The sequence below is a fragment of the Palaemon carinicauda genome, chromosome 40 (genome assembly GCF_036898095.1).
Source record: "Palaemon carinicauda isolate YSFRI2023 chromosome 40, ASM3689809v2, whole genome shotgun sequence".
Classification (NCBI taxonomy): domain Eukaryota; kingdom Metazoa; phylum Arthropoda; class Malacostraca; order Decapoda; family Palaemonidae; genus Palaemon; species Palaemon carinicauda.
This window is the reverse complement of record NC_090764.1, coordinates 23,997,458-24,011,870: the sequence shown is the minus strand read 5'-3', so window position 1 is coordinate 24,011,870 and position 14,413 is coordinate 23,997,458. Positions and strand designations below refer to the sequence as shown.

At 45.2% G+C, this 14,413-nt stretch overlaps 1 long non-coding RNA gene across 5 annotated transcripts in view; it reads right to left on the bottom strand.

Moving 5' to 3' along the window:
- Positions 1 to 8,646, bottom strand: part of LOC137631998 (uncharacterized) — a 51,295-nt gene extending 42,649 nt beyond the window's left edge. For all 5 annotated transcript variants that reach the window (XR_011041981.1, XR_011041980.1, XR_011041982.1 and 2 more), the window contains exons 1-2: positions 8,492 to 8,646; positions 7,749 to 7,910 (exon numbers count right to left, since the gene is read on the bottom strand). This is a non-coding gene — a long non-coding RNA (uncharacterized lncRNA). The remainder of the gene's footprint in view (positions 1 to 7,748; positions 7,911 to 8,491) is intronic.
- Between the last annotated feature and the right edge of the window lie 5,767 nt (positions 8,647 to 14,413).

Below are 14,413 nucleotides of genomic sequence, written 5' to 3'. Positions count from 1 at the left end.
TCTGGAGTCCTGCTTTACTAACCATAACTTGTGGTGCTGTTAGAATTAACCTAGACCAGGTAAGTAAATCTCAACCATGGTAACTTAGAATTGTCCTATCTCTTTCCTTCATTGGCATCCCACCTCTTAAGTGTGGGGGAGTAAGCAATATGAACATCATGGGAGGTTCATTGAAGTATACACAATTTTAAAATTTATTTCTATACTCACCATGTTCACATACATGCCCCCTCCCCCCTATCAAGATAATAGGGCTAGTTACTATTTTGAAACTGAAAAGTCAAAGAAATTCTGGTAAGTGTGTTGTGGACTTCTTCCCAATTACAGAACTGCTAGAATGTCCTATTCCTTTACACCCTGGGCACATATTTATTGAAGGAAAAGAAATTAAAATTTTTTAAAACTTCTGGGTAAATGTTGATTAAACAGAGCTTCAAGAGCAGAACCAATATGAACATCAGGCAAGTTAAGACATAAATATTAAAATTTCATTTTTGGGGGTTTCTTATGGAGATATTTAATTTGGTGTTCAAACAAATAGGAGTTATAATAGCCTTCAGGATTTAAAGTTCAATGTCCAGGGTACTACTATACATTATGCATGCAGGAGTGCCTCCATAATGGAAAATTCTGAAGAAAATTGTAGAAATTGCTTATAGTTAGATCTAGAAGATAAATCCTCAAAAATAGTTAGTGCAGTACTGTACTTGGATAATAAATTCATCCTTCTCACATCATCACCTGATTATTTTTGATAAAACTGTTTCAAATTGGGGGGGGGGGAGTCCAAACAATTTATGGTTCCATGGTTTCTTGCACCTAAAATGACAAATTCGTAAATAATTTGTATTTTTCCTAACTACAAACCTTAGCTATTTAATAGGGGTATTACTTTCGGCGTAGCTGAAATGACTAGCCATTAAAATTTAACGAGGGTTTACTACCCACACCGCTAGTTAGCGGGGGTAGGGGAGGGTAGCTTGCTAACCCCCCCCCCCCCTCACACCTGTGCTTGAGCTCACTCTGTTTGGAGGTAGGACTTCAAGGGGGATAGGGTTAGCGGGCAAGTTTGATTAAATAGCTAAGGTTTGTATAGTTAGGAAAAATACATATTATCTACGAATTTGTCATTTGTTTCGTAACTGACATACAAACCCGGCTATTTAATAGGGGTAACTCACCCATTAGGAAGGGTGGGCATCCCAGCCAGTACTGGCTTTTTGGCTTTGCCCGGGGACTCGTTATTTGAGTGTGTCAGCACCCAAGAAATAAGGAGTCCCTGCACCTCGCTAGAACCTTGCTACGCAAGGACTGCGTCTTACGCAAGCTGTGTGTGAAGGTATAACGAAGTGCGAATCATCCTAGGAAGTTGATCTGAAGTTCTTTAGATGGAAACTTGTAGACTAGGACTTTCCCAATACCACCTCGTCAGGGTATGGGGACGTGACAGTATTAACTTAATACTAGGAACACAAGGAAACATGGTTTACCTGCAGTGGTTTGAGGTCAGCTTTGCAGAGAACCCAGGATGCTGCTTTCCCCAAGAGAGGGGATGATGAAGAAAAGAATAAGGGCCAGTCAAACCTTTTCATTCATGCAGACTAAAACCGGGTAACAATGCCCTCAACCTTCTGATACTCGTCCAATAAGGAGCTTGAGGTTTTAAACCAGCTGTTGTGCAGCCACCACAGGACCGATAGAGAACGTATCGAGTCTCCTGTGGGTCACGTCTTGCAGGCAGTGGGCTGAGAAGGTTGTCCGACGCTTCCACACCCCAGCTTGAAGGACCTGCATCACTGAAAAATTCTTTTTGAAGGCCAGAGACGTAGCTATGCCCTTGACATCATGTGCTCTAGGGTGACGTGACTGAGGAGGATCTGGATTCAGGGCCAGATGAATCACCCTACGAATCCATGTAGAGATGGTGTTCTTGGTGACCCTCCTCTTAGTCCTCCCTGTGCTGGCGAACAATGCTAGCACATGAGGACGGACTGCAGCTGTTCTTTTAAGATATAGCCTCAAACTCCTTACTGGGCATAGTAGGAGATGGTCTGGGTCATCTGTTACAGAACGGAGACTAGAAATCCGGAAGGAGTCGAACCGAGGATCCGCTACTCTTGGATTCTGAGTCTTAGCAATGAACTCAGGGACGAAGCTGAACGTTACCTCCCCCCCATCCCCTTGAATGGGCGATGTCATACGAGAGACCATGAAGTTCGCTGACATGCTTGGCCGAAGCCAAAGCTAGTAGGAACACAGTCTTCCAGGTTAGGTGGCGATCTGATGCCTGGCGTAATGGTTCATAGGGAGGTCTCTTAAGAGACCTGAGAACTCGAACCACGTTCCATGGAGGAGGTCTCACTTCCGACCGAGGGCAAGTAAGTTCATAACTACGTATGAGTAGAGAAAGTTCCAGCGAAGAAGAAATGTCCATTCCTTTCAGCCAGAAAGCTAAGACTTAAGGCTGAGCGATAGCCTTTCACTGCCGAGACTGAAAGGCGCATTTCTTCCCGCAAATACACGAGGAACTCCGCTATTGCTGGAGTAGTGGCATCGAGTGGAGAGATACTCCTTCCACGACACCAACCACAGAAGACTTTCCACTTTGCCTGGTAGACAGCTGCGGATGACTTTCGCAGATGTCCAGACATCCTGACCGCAACTTGCTGCGAAAATCCTCTCTCAGCAAGGAGATGCTGGATAGCCTCCAGGCGTGAAGTCATAGCAAAGCTACGGCTTTGTGGAAGATGTTGGCATGTGGTTGTCTTGAGCAGATTGTGCGTGGAGGGAGATCTCTCGGTAGCTCCGTTAGGAGTTGCAGGTGGTCTGGAAACCACTCCGCGTGATGCCATAGCGGAGCTATGAGGGTCATTGGAAGATTGACCGATGTTCTGGTCTTGTTGAGCACCCTCCTCATCAGACAGAACGGGGGAATGGCATAAACGTCGATGATGTCCCACCGTTGTTGGAAAGCATCTTGCCAGAGCGCCTTGGGGTCTGGGACTGGGGAGCAGTACAGCGGAAGCTTGAAGTTCAGGGCTGTTGTGAACAGATCCACAGTCGGAGAACCCCACAAAGTCAGGACACTGTTGGCTACTAGATGATCAAAAGACCACTCGGTACTCACTATCTGAGACGCTCTACTCAGATTGTCGGCGAGCACATTCCTTTTGCCTGGAACGAAACATGCCGATAGTGGAATCGAGTGGACTTTCGGCCCATCTCAGTATCTCTACTGCAAGATGGGATAGCTGCTTCGAAAAGGTACCTCCTTGTTTGTTGATATAAGCCACTACTGTGGTGTCGCTCATCACCACCACAGAGTGACCTGCCAGGAAGCCTTCATCTCCAGAAGATTTATATAGAGGTACTTTTCTGATTCTGACCACAGGCCTGAGGCCGTGTGGTGCAGTACGTGGGGCCCCCACCCTTTCTTTGAAGCATCCGAAAACAGCACCAAATCTAGGGGAAGGACAAGAAGATCCACTCCTCTTCGTAGGTTCTCGTCTGTCACCCATCACTGGAGGTCTGTCCGTTCCGCAGGTCCCATAGGGATCAGGACGTCCGGGGAATCGTAACCTTGATTCCACCGGGACTTGAGTCGCCACTGGAGGGATCTCATCCTGAGGCGACTGTTGGGAACTAGATGAGCCAATGATGAAAGGTGACCGGGGAGACGTAACCACGATTGGACTGGAAGTTGTTCTCGTCTGAGAAAAGGGCTTGCCACCTTCCTCAGCCTTGCTATCCTGTCGTCTGATGGGCAGGCTTTGTGGAGATTGGTGTCTATAACCATGCCTAGATATAACAGTCTTTGAGTGGGAAGCAGAGAGGACTTCGAGATTAACCATGATCCCCAGATCCTGGCAAAGTCTCAGAAGTTTGTCCCGGTGTTGAAGAAGGGATGACACCGAGTCTGCTAGGATCAGCCAGTCGTCCAGGTAACGGAGGAGACGGATGCCGATCCTGTGTGCCCACGAAGATATTAGAGTGAACACTCTGGTGAAAACCTGTGGTGCTGTGGAGACACTGAAACACAGCACCTTGAACTGGTACTCTTTGTTGTCTAGGCTGAATCTTAAGTACTTCCTTGAAGACGGATGGATTGGGATCTGGAAGTACGCGTCCTTCAGATCCAGTGTACACATGAAGTCTTGCGGTCTCACTGCTAGTCTGACTGTGTCTGCAGTCTCCATGCTCAACGGAGTTTGTTTGACAAACTTGTTCAGAGCCGAGAGGTCGATGACTGGTCTCCAGCCTCCAGACGCCTTCTTTACAAGAAAGAGTCGATTGAAGAAGCCTTGGGACCCGTCGAGGACCTCTTGGAGAGCGCCCTTCTTCAACAGGGTCTGGACTTCTGCCCGAAGGGCTTGCCCCCTTGCTGATCCCATGGCAAGGGAGCTCAATGACACTGGATTCGTCGTCAGGGGAGATAGAGATGTTATGAATGGGATGCGATATCCCCGACTGATTACGGAAACCGTCCAGGAATCGGCCCAGAGTTGCTGCCACCTGTCTGCGCAACTTTGTAGGCATCCCCCCACTGGTGGACATGCAGGGGACTGCCAATCCTAGCGTTTGTGGCCTCGGCTGCTCCCTCTAGGATTCTTACCTCCTCTGGAGAACTTTTTGGACAGGAAAGGGCTTAGACACCACTGTCTTCGCTGCTGCCGTTGGTTTTGTGGTCTTGGTCGGACGGGACTGCTGGGGTGCTGGAGGCTTATAGGGCTTAGATGTCAAAGCCCTATGAAGGAGGGAGTCATGGTGAGACTTCCTCCACCTCTCAGTGGCCTGTTCCATAACCTTAGGCTCAAACAAGTTCGTTCCTTCTAAGGAAGAATGCCCGAGCTTATTTATCTTGGTGCTAGGGACCTTCTGATGGAACCTCTCAGCCACCGCATCCCGACGTTTCAGGATGGTGTTAGCCCACAAGTTCGAGACTTGGTGGGCCAGAAACTCGATCGTGCGAGTGCCTGAGAGGAGGAATGTCTCCACAGCTTTGCTGGTACGTTCTTTGGAGGAATCCTCAGAGCGTATCAGGATACCTAAGGTCCCTAACACCGTACTTCGCAACCTTCTCCTGGTTGAGGATCTCGGTTGCCGAGAACGAGACCTGCCGGTTGGAGTGTCTCCCAAGAGGGACTCCCCTGGTAAGCTCTTCCAACAAATGGTGGAGAGGAAGAGCTAAACAAGGCTCCTCCAAGATCTCGAAGTACCTCCTTTGCTGTACGCGAAGAGGTGGGAGAAGCTTGTTGCCCAAAGGCTCTTCTTGGGGAGATGCGCGGACGTTCTCAGAGTGGCTGGTTGGCTCCGTCCTTGGTAAGCTCTTCCAACAAATGGTGGAGAGGAAGAGCTAAACAAGGCTCCTCCAAGATCTCGAAGTACCTCCATTGCTGTACGCGAAGAGGTGGGAGAAGCTTGTTGCCGGCACTGGAACGGTTGGAGGAGGTCAACTCGGAGAGCTGAACAGCGATCTTGTCCCTGGTACTCTTAACCCCAAGACCAGGGCAGAGCAGCACTGGCCTTAGAAGCTTTTTGAGTGCCAAATACGTGGTCCAAGACCGTGTCCTTGCCCTCTCGAGGAGGGATCTCTGGGTCGGCCAACCCATTGAGAGCTCTCATTAGAGTCAGGACTTGCCAAAATGCATGCTCGGACTCTTGTAGTTCTCCGGATGTTGGACTTGCAGCGAAGTCTCCTGTCCCCAAAGGCTCTTCTTGCGGAGATTTGCGGACGTTCACCAAGTGGCTGGTTGGCCCGTCCTAGGTCTTGTCAAGGATTTTGGTACCGTCTTCGAGTCCTTCGACTCCTTCCTCGGAAGGATGTAGGACTCTAACATAGACGGTGGCAAGTTCTTTTCAGCCCCTACCCGGGAAGACTTTTCAACGCGAGGTGGGGTTTCCCTCATTGGTGCGACGGGGGAACGTCTCACCTCACGTGACTCCCCTGAGGACGGGAAGTCCTCGTCTGACAGGGAAGGAGAAAAAGTCTGGGGGGGTGAAGGAACCTGCCTCGAAAGCTTGCGTGGAGTCAACTTAGCTCTCGGAGAAGTCACCGCGTCCGGAACTCCTCTTTTTCTCTTCAGAGGGGTAGAAACAGCCAAGGATCTGTGACCTAACCTCAAAGAGAACAGGCTTGAAAGCCTGCGTAACTGCTCTGATTAGTGCACCAAACCATGGTTGTTGACTGACAGTCGCGCTGTCAGACACTCCCTCTGGAGGGACAGGGATCGACGGATCCCTGGGAGGAGTTCCGATAGGTGGGTTCGCCTGAAAAGAAAAAGTGATCCTGGACGTTTCCCTTCTGCCGCAATGCGCGCTGTTATGCGCTTGCGGGGAGGGGAATGCGGCGATGGCGACCTTGCCGTGCATTGTCCAGCAGCCACGCACGCGGGACGGTATTGACGCTCGTGAGGGGGTGCGTAATGGTGCTCGCGCAATGGAGAATACCAGGGGTCACGTGCGGGAGACTGCTGGCTGGCGCGCGCGTGTGCGGGGGAGACTGCTGGCTGGCACGTGCGGGGGAGACTGCTGATGCGCGTGCGGGCGCGCAGGAGAATGAATGCGCGTAGGAGCGCGCGCGGGAGACTGTGGGCGCACAGGAGACTGATGGCACGCGTGGGCGCGCAGTATCAAGGCGTTGGACACGCGGTCGTGCGGGCGAGAGTTCGCGCGCCACAGCAGATGCCGTAGGGCGCGTGCTTAGGAGATGCTACGGGCGCGCAGTTGAAGCCTGTGCGTGTGGCCGCACGTCAGTATGGTGGCGCGCAACTGCAGGAGAGGATGGGCGCGCGCGCGTGTGCGTATCCTCGTGGGCGCGAGAAGGTGACTGCACGATGGTAAGTGGAGACAGCAGTTGGCGCGTTAGCGAGCGCTGGTGCGTGGGAGAAGTCATCTTTGACTTCCCAACAGCGCCCAGCTCTGAAGATTGTGGGGGCGCAGGAGAGATAATCGCTGTGCGTAGGCGCTGGTGCGCAGATCACAGTCGTGTAAGAGCGCACTGTCGTACAGGAGAGCGCTGGTGCGCAGAAGAGTACCGACGAGTTGGAGCGCGCCGACGAGTAAGAGGTTGCTGGCGCGCAGGAGGTTGATGGCGCGCAGGAGAATGTTGGCGCGCATGCCCATCATCGGCATAGCGCGTAAGGGATGTATGCGCGCGATGGCGCATACGCCCTTGATGCCCCGTAATAGGGTTCGATGCCCGACAAGCATGCAAGTCAGGTTTTGTAGGCGAGTAGCACGCATCAGCCCACAGGAACGGCGATGGCAGGTCTGTCGGGTGGAAGGTCGATGTGTCCTTTGAAAGGACGACCTTCCACCGAAGGGGATCGCGAACAATCCGCTGAGAGGTCCAGGACCAAAGCAGGAACAGTCGGTGATTGCTGACGAGGCTCCTCTGCAGCGGACTGCAACAAAGATGATGAACCAAAGAGGCACCTCCTCACCGCAGGCGAAGGAAGGCCTCTCTGGCGAAGGGGAAGATATGAATACCGAGGGAATGGTTTCTAGGTACCTCGCCAGGGGCGCATGGGTAGCACACCTGGCTATCCAATCAGCGATTGGCGTGAGTTTTGAATTTTTCTGCCGTCACGTCGGGGACGTAAGCTATATATATAACCACCAGGTAAGTCTTGTGTTTAAAAACAGACATTTATGTAAAAAATAAACAAGTTAGCTTGTGATTGGTACTAAATTTTCAATACCTTGAATTAAAAGTATACTTCCAACTCTCTTCCAAGTACAGTACGTACCTGTACATAAAAGGACTATTGGTAGTTGCTGCAAGATCTGTTTCTGATAAAGAAGTCCATTCTTCCTGATTCTGTAACTTATTTCCATCTTCAACAGCTGTTATAGCTCATTCTCCTGTTGATATATAACTAGAGGTTCTTGGCATTAAAAAAAAAAAAAACCTGAAACAAAGGAAATATATTAAACAAATTTTGGAGTGAATGTTACTCTAGGTATCTAAAAACCTATTACAGTTCTCAGAGATGATGAAATAATTTTTTTTACGGTATTAAGATAAATTTTGAACATTTCATGTGGGAAAAACTTTTCCTAGGATGACCAAGAAATAGAAATTGGTAATAGTGTGTTGTCCATTTATCATAGTACAGGAAATCACAACTATCCTCTCTTTTCAACAATAGAGTAAACCAAGCTACATTAATCCATCAAAACAATCCAGAAGATCATCTTACCCATGACCTATTGCAAAACTAAATAACAGCCACTGAGAATAGTATAAATATTCAAGAGTTTAAATCATTAAGTCCACATCTTTACTAGAATAACAAAAATTTTACCCTAAACAATTTCTAGATATAGAAACCATTTTTGACAACAGTTTTCTTTACTTATCAGCATCATTAGGATGGGCTTTGACAAACTACCCTCTTAGACAAATTATGCAGATAGATAATCATATTTTATATTAAATTCAGCCAAGGATAAACTACAGTGAATTACTGTTAAATATGAAATACAGTACCGTCAATTATAAAAACCAATTCTGTACAATCCAGCCTTATTATAAATAAGTAGGCCAGACCTCTAATGCATTCAGCTATATGCAAGGCTAATATGGTAACTTTGCACTTTATGGACAATGACCTTAATGGTTAAAATCTATGTTGAGCCCAGTAGGTAATCCTGGAATAAATAGTACAAATGTTAATGAGCACAGAAAATAATGTCATCACAAAAGACCACCTAAATTAGTTCTTTCATAGACAACAGCAAAAGTATCAATTAATTCCAGAATTTAAGGTAATGTCTGTTCACTCTAGCATCTTGATAACAACTTGCACTACAAACCCTTCGACCAGAAGGTTCCTCCTCCATATTGATATATAAATGTTGATAAGGGGGGTCACCAATGAGAAAAAACTAATAGGATTCCCATGCAATGCAAGTACAGTATAGTAGCTTTTCAATGTTAAAGCTATGATCTAGAACCTTCATCTCATTAGCCATATAAAATGCATAGATATTTCTACTAGAGAGTAAAATATTCATACCTTTGTGCCAATTACTTACTGTTAATAAATACACTCATAATTAGAAGCAGGTATTGCAATCAAACTGTCCTGGTGGAGCAAGATGTCATTAAAGTCAAACACACTAAGTTTAATAAAGTATTTGAAGCTATAAAGAAAAGGGGGAAGACAAGAACTAGAGTTCAGTTTAAAATGTTGTTAAATTAGACAGTATTAGCTTATCTTTTGTTAGGTCTGAATCTGGTTTATTCAGAGCACACACATTATTAAGATATCCTGTAGAAACTAAGAAATTTCTTCGGGTAAATGAGAAGAGAAAAAATATATAAAATAGTGAAAGAACAAAGGAAGCCATGGAAGTAAAATAAATATTAAAAGTAATTTGTATTTTTCCTAATAATACAAACTTAAGTTCTTTAATGGGTGCATTGGTAGTTATTAGTGGAAGGTCGGGGAAGCTGCTCATCATCGACAGCACACTGCAACACCACCTTGACCTTCACCTAGAACTAGTGGAGTGGTTGAAGCAGGAAGTGAAACTTGATGGAATCAGGTTTTTATAATTAGGAAAAATACAAACTCAGAAAAATCCAGACATTTTCACAGTACATACCTCGCAAAACCCCTCTCTCGGAGGAGGTGCTGGATATTCTCCCTTCATGAAGATACAAGGATGACAGTGTGCTGTGTAATCTCAATGTGGGGCTGGCAAAGCAGATTAGACCATTTAGGAGCCACCAGGGTCAACCTGAAATTTTGGGGTACTCTGTAACCTTTTTAATTACCCTTCAAATCAGGCAAAATGATGGAAAAGCTTAAGCCTCGAGGCTGTCCTAATAGTATTGGAAGACATTCTCTGGAGCTGCTTTTGAGTTCAGGATTAGGGAATAGTAGACCGGAGACATTGTTCAGCTTTGTGGCAAGCAGGTCTGTCAATGCAGAGCACCACAAAGTCAGCAGCCTCTTTGCTACTAGAGGATGAAGCATCCATTCTGCTACTATCACCTGACCCTGGTAACCACGCTTATAGGCTATTACATTCCTCTTGCTCAAAATGAATCTTGACGACAACACAAAGTTTTCCAGACCCCAGGAGTGCGGCCGTCTTGCCAACTCCCAAAGGTGCTGTGAAACTAACTTTTTGCTTTATGATTTAAAGGCCATTACAGTGGTGGAGTCGCTCATCAACGGTCCCAAGTGACCTATCAGCTGGTGTTGAAATTACTTAAGGGCCAGAATCACTGCATTAACTTACACTGCAAGATGTTGATGTGCTAAAATTTCCTCCTTAGACCAACACCCTATTGGGTTCTCATTCCTCACCTGTGTAGCCCACCCACCCTTTGATGCCTCCCTGAATAGACGCATCTCCGGAGGAAGACACTTTAAGGAAGCTCCTTTGAGAATATTCTCATTCCTTCGGCACCGAGCTAGATCTTCCCTTACTTAGTCGACAGGAACTAGATGTTGAGGAGAGTCAGTGGCTGCAGTCTAGTGTGTCATCAAGCATCACTGGAATAAAACTTACGGAGTTTAATGGGAAGAACAAGCTTCTCCAGGAACGAGGTGTCAAATTAACTTTCGTTATTGCTGAGCTGGGATAAGTAGTTTGATGAGACAGGGCTGCACTACTTGCTAAATCAGCTGATGCAGCTACGAAGTTGAGATTTTTGCCTTCTTTGTTTATCAATGTACCAAAGTACTCCATCATCTGCTTTGGCTCGAGGCTGAAGTTCTCCCGATTTATAACTAAGCCTAGACGGTGACAAAACACATGCTGGAGAAGCTAATCTCAAGAAGAGGACAGCATCAGCCAGTCGTAAAGATACTCCAGCACGCGCCCAAGCTGAAATAAGTGATAAGACTGCATGAACCCCTGGTGGACAGTTGACAATCCGAAGCACATGACTTATATGAAAGTCTTGCCCCCATCCCAAAAGGTGAAGTGAAAGTACTTCCTGCTGGACTGAGATTTGAAAGTGTGCATCCTTTAGATCCAGGAACAGCATGAAATCGTTCCTCTACACTAATGATCATATGGTATACACCATCTTAATTTTAAACTGTGTGCATTATGAATTTGATCAAGAGGGAGAGGTCGATGACTGGTCTCCAGACAAAATACCATAACTAACTAGGAGGCAGCTGTAAAAGCCTGGAGATCCTTCACATAAGATCTGTAGTGTGCCCTTGCCAAGCAGTCCTTACCTATATATAGAGGGAGAGGTCTTTCAAGGAGTTTGGGAGATAAGACATCAATGTCTTCAGTATCAGAGTGAGGGGAAGGAAGATATTATTGTGGTGTGGACAATTGGTAATGACTTGATGCACAACAGCAGAAAGGGGAGTCAACCAAGCTTTGCCCCTTTCATGTGCTCCTTACTGACCAACAAAGTGGCTAAAAAATGGGTGCAGGGTAGATAAGACTTACCACTTAATAATATCAACGGCAGACATTTTCCAAACTGCAATTGGCCTGACAGACCCCCACAAAGGTATAAAAAAACAGACAAGAATAGATGAACAAGGTACCGATGAAAAAAAAAAAAAAAAGAAAAAAAAAAAAGACAATTCACCAAGAAATAAATACATAATATCAAGACAGTCCATTGCATTACCAGTATCAAGACACCCCAAAAATGGTCCTCCTAACCCCTGTTCTCCAACTAGGATAAGCTAAATGGTGTAGGTTCCAGATGAAACTAAAGTATAAATAATCAATCACACCTTTGAGAATAGGAAATGACAAGATTGATACTTTGGTTCTACAAGACCCAATTAAGCATGCCTTTACGATCATCTAGTATAGCAAAGTTATTAACGGTATCCCAGCTTTAGCAAGGTTTAGATCAATTACAGCCTGGAGGATATAAATTTAATTGCGTCAGAATTAAATTACCTTTTGTCTTGGCCCTATATATAGTCCCTTTGACTAGTGCATAGCGCAAAAACAGTGAGGAGCGATTGATTGGAGGTTTTCTGCCATCCTGACATCTAAGGTCATTGACACCGATATAGTTTATCGTAAATAAAAAAAATAAAAATATTCAATTAAAACCATAAAAGCAAAGAAGTCATTCTAAAAGTTGAATGTCTTTCAGAAGACCTGCTTCAGAAATAAAGCTAAATGAACTTGCCATCCTCACCTCAAGCCTCTATCATATATCTATCTCTCTCACTACTAATGTATGGCATTCGGTTAACAAATGCCTCGCTGTCAATAGTATCAAACAGACGTCGTAATAAGGTTGATATTGGCCAGCCAGCAAAATCTCGTGCGTCATCCAAGTGTGACCAATGCGGAGACGACAAAGCGTAGTGTCCCAACTACGGGGCATTCCGTTATACCTCCAAGGGGATATAACATTACTTATTTCTCGCATCTTATTTTCAAGTAAACTATCCCAATGCTGTTGCCAATAATAAATAAAATTCTCAATTGTTGCTACATCATTACAGAGAATGGGATACCTTCTTGGTAGCAACTCAGCTGTAGCACTCTTTGCCAGTGAATCCGCCTTCTCATTTCCACACACATCTACGTGCCAGAACCCGGCAAAATCTAACTGTTGTACAGTTGCCTCAAAGTATTCCTTTACCCCTTACGCTTATGTTTTATGAAAATAGTATGGTAACACCGCAATGAAAGCCTATTTGTCTTGTAACGACGGACGTGAATGGTCGAGCTATTGGTATGCCAGTGCTCCTATTTTTATAAACACTACTGTAGACAATATATTAATGATATACGAATAATAGTTCACATTACAAGTGAAATAAGTTGCTGTTAAATACTTAGAAAAATGGTATAGTAACAGAGTAGTAATAATAGCAATGGTAAAAATCATATTCATTCCTGATTAAACAGACATCGTCAACCTTCGTTACATTCAGATGAGGCAGGCGTTTGCTGAAATCCAACTTTAGTTCATAGTAGATATATGGGTTCTTTTTCAGAACATAATTATTTGAATGGAAATACGCTTTCGATTTATATAATCCATCAATTTATAAAGAAATGAGATCATAAACCGCAAATTTCAAGACCTATAAATATAATTTCATAAAGGCAATTATGATAGCCATTGACAGGTCATGATACGGAAGGCTTGGGGAAAAATTAATAGACAACCCGATGTATAAAGGAACAAATATATCCAGTGTATCATTCATATATATATATTATTTTAATTCGAGCCACGTCTCACCAGAGTAGCCTAGATGGAAATTTCTCTAGGCGGTAATTAAACTCGAGTCATCTGAGTAACAACACACCTTAACCACCCTGATGGTCTTTATATCATTGTTAGATATGGTTGCACACCGATAAAATCGTACTCATATAGATAAGAGAGAGAGCCTGAACTATGGTTGGGTTTATTTCATGTCAATTTCGTTGGTATTATCGAACAGTACTATATAAACCTTTTTTAATACCTTGAGAATGACACAGGGACTCGATTAAAGCTGTATAACTCAGAAAGAGAGAGAGAGGCGGGGCCAGTAAGTGATGTCGTGACCTCTGTTAGTCCATTATGTCATTCTCTTGAGTAGCGGTTTAGTGACTAGAGTAGACAATGGATTGCAATCAACAAAGAATCAGCAATAGGAGCAGAATTGTAGGCATGAGAGACTCTGGCATGTCTTACAAACGTATTGCAAGAGAATTAGGAATTTCATTGCCAACAGTTCGACTTTGGTGTCGAAGATGGGAAGAGTCTGGAAACCTCAACGACAGGCCAAGAGCTGGTGGGCCAAGAAAAACGACCCCAGAAGAAGATAGGGCGATTTCGGAAGTAGCCACGCAAAGCCCATTTATAAATGCAGTTGCCATAAGGGACACACTGAACTTGCGTGTTTCGTCTGGAACTATAAGAAATAGGCTCCACGCAGACGGTATCCACCATAGGACTCCGGCAGTGAAACAAAAGCTGGAGGATCGTCATAAAACGGCACGGCTGGAATTTGCTCAACGTTATTTGGAAGAGGGGTTAGACTTCTGGGGCAGAGTAATTTTCAGTGACGAAAAGACCTTCGCTTCTAACACGCATGGTCGTCTGCATTGCTGGAGGCGTGATAACACGAGATACGACAGCCAGAATATTTATCAAGTAGCCAGAAGCGGCCATATCACCTGTAACGTTTGGGGGTGGATACACCTGCATGGCGTTGGTGAATTGGCCCAGATCAGTGGAAGGTTCAACGCTGAGCAGTATCTCGAAATTTTGGAAGAGGTGATGGTTCCTTCCGTTCGCGCTTATGCTCTTCCTTATCCTGAGCAGATAATTTTCATGCAGGTATGTGCATTGTTTTTTTTTTTTTTTTTAGTTATATGAATGCCCTTTCTTGACAAATATGGTATCAACTCATTGCTGATATTGGTCATAAAGTAGTTTCAAATTACTCAATAAGAC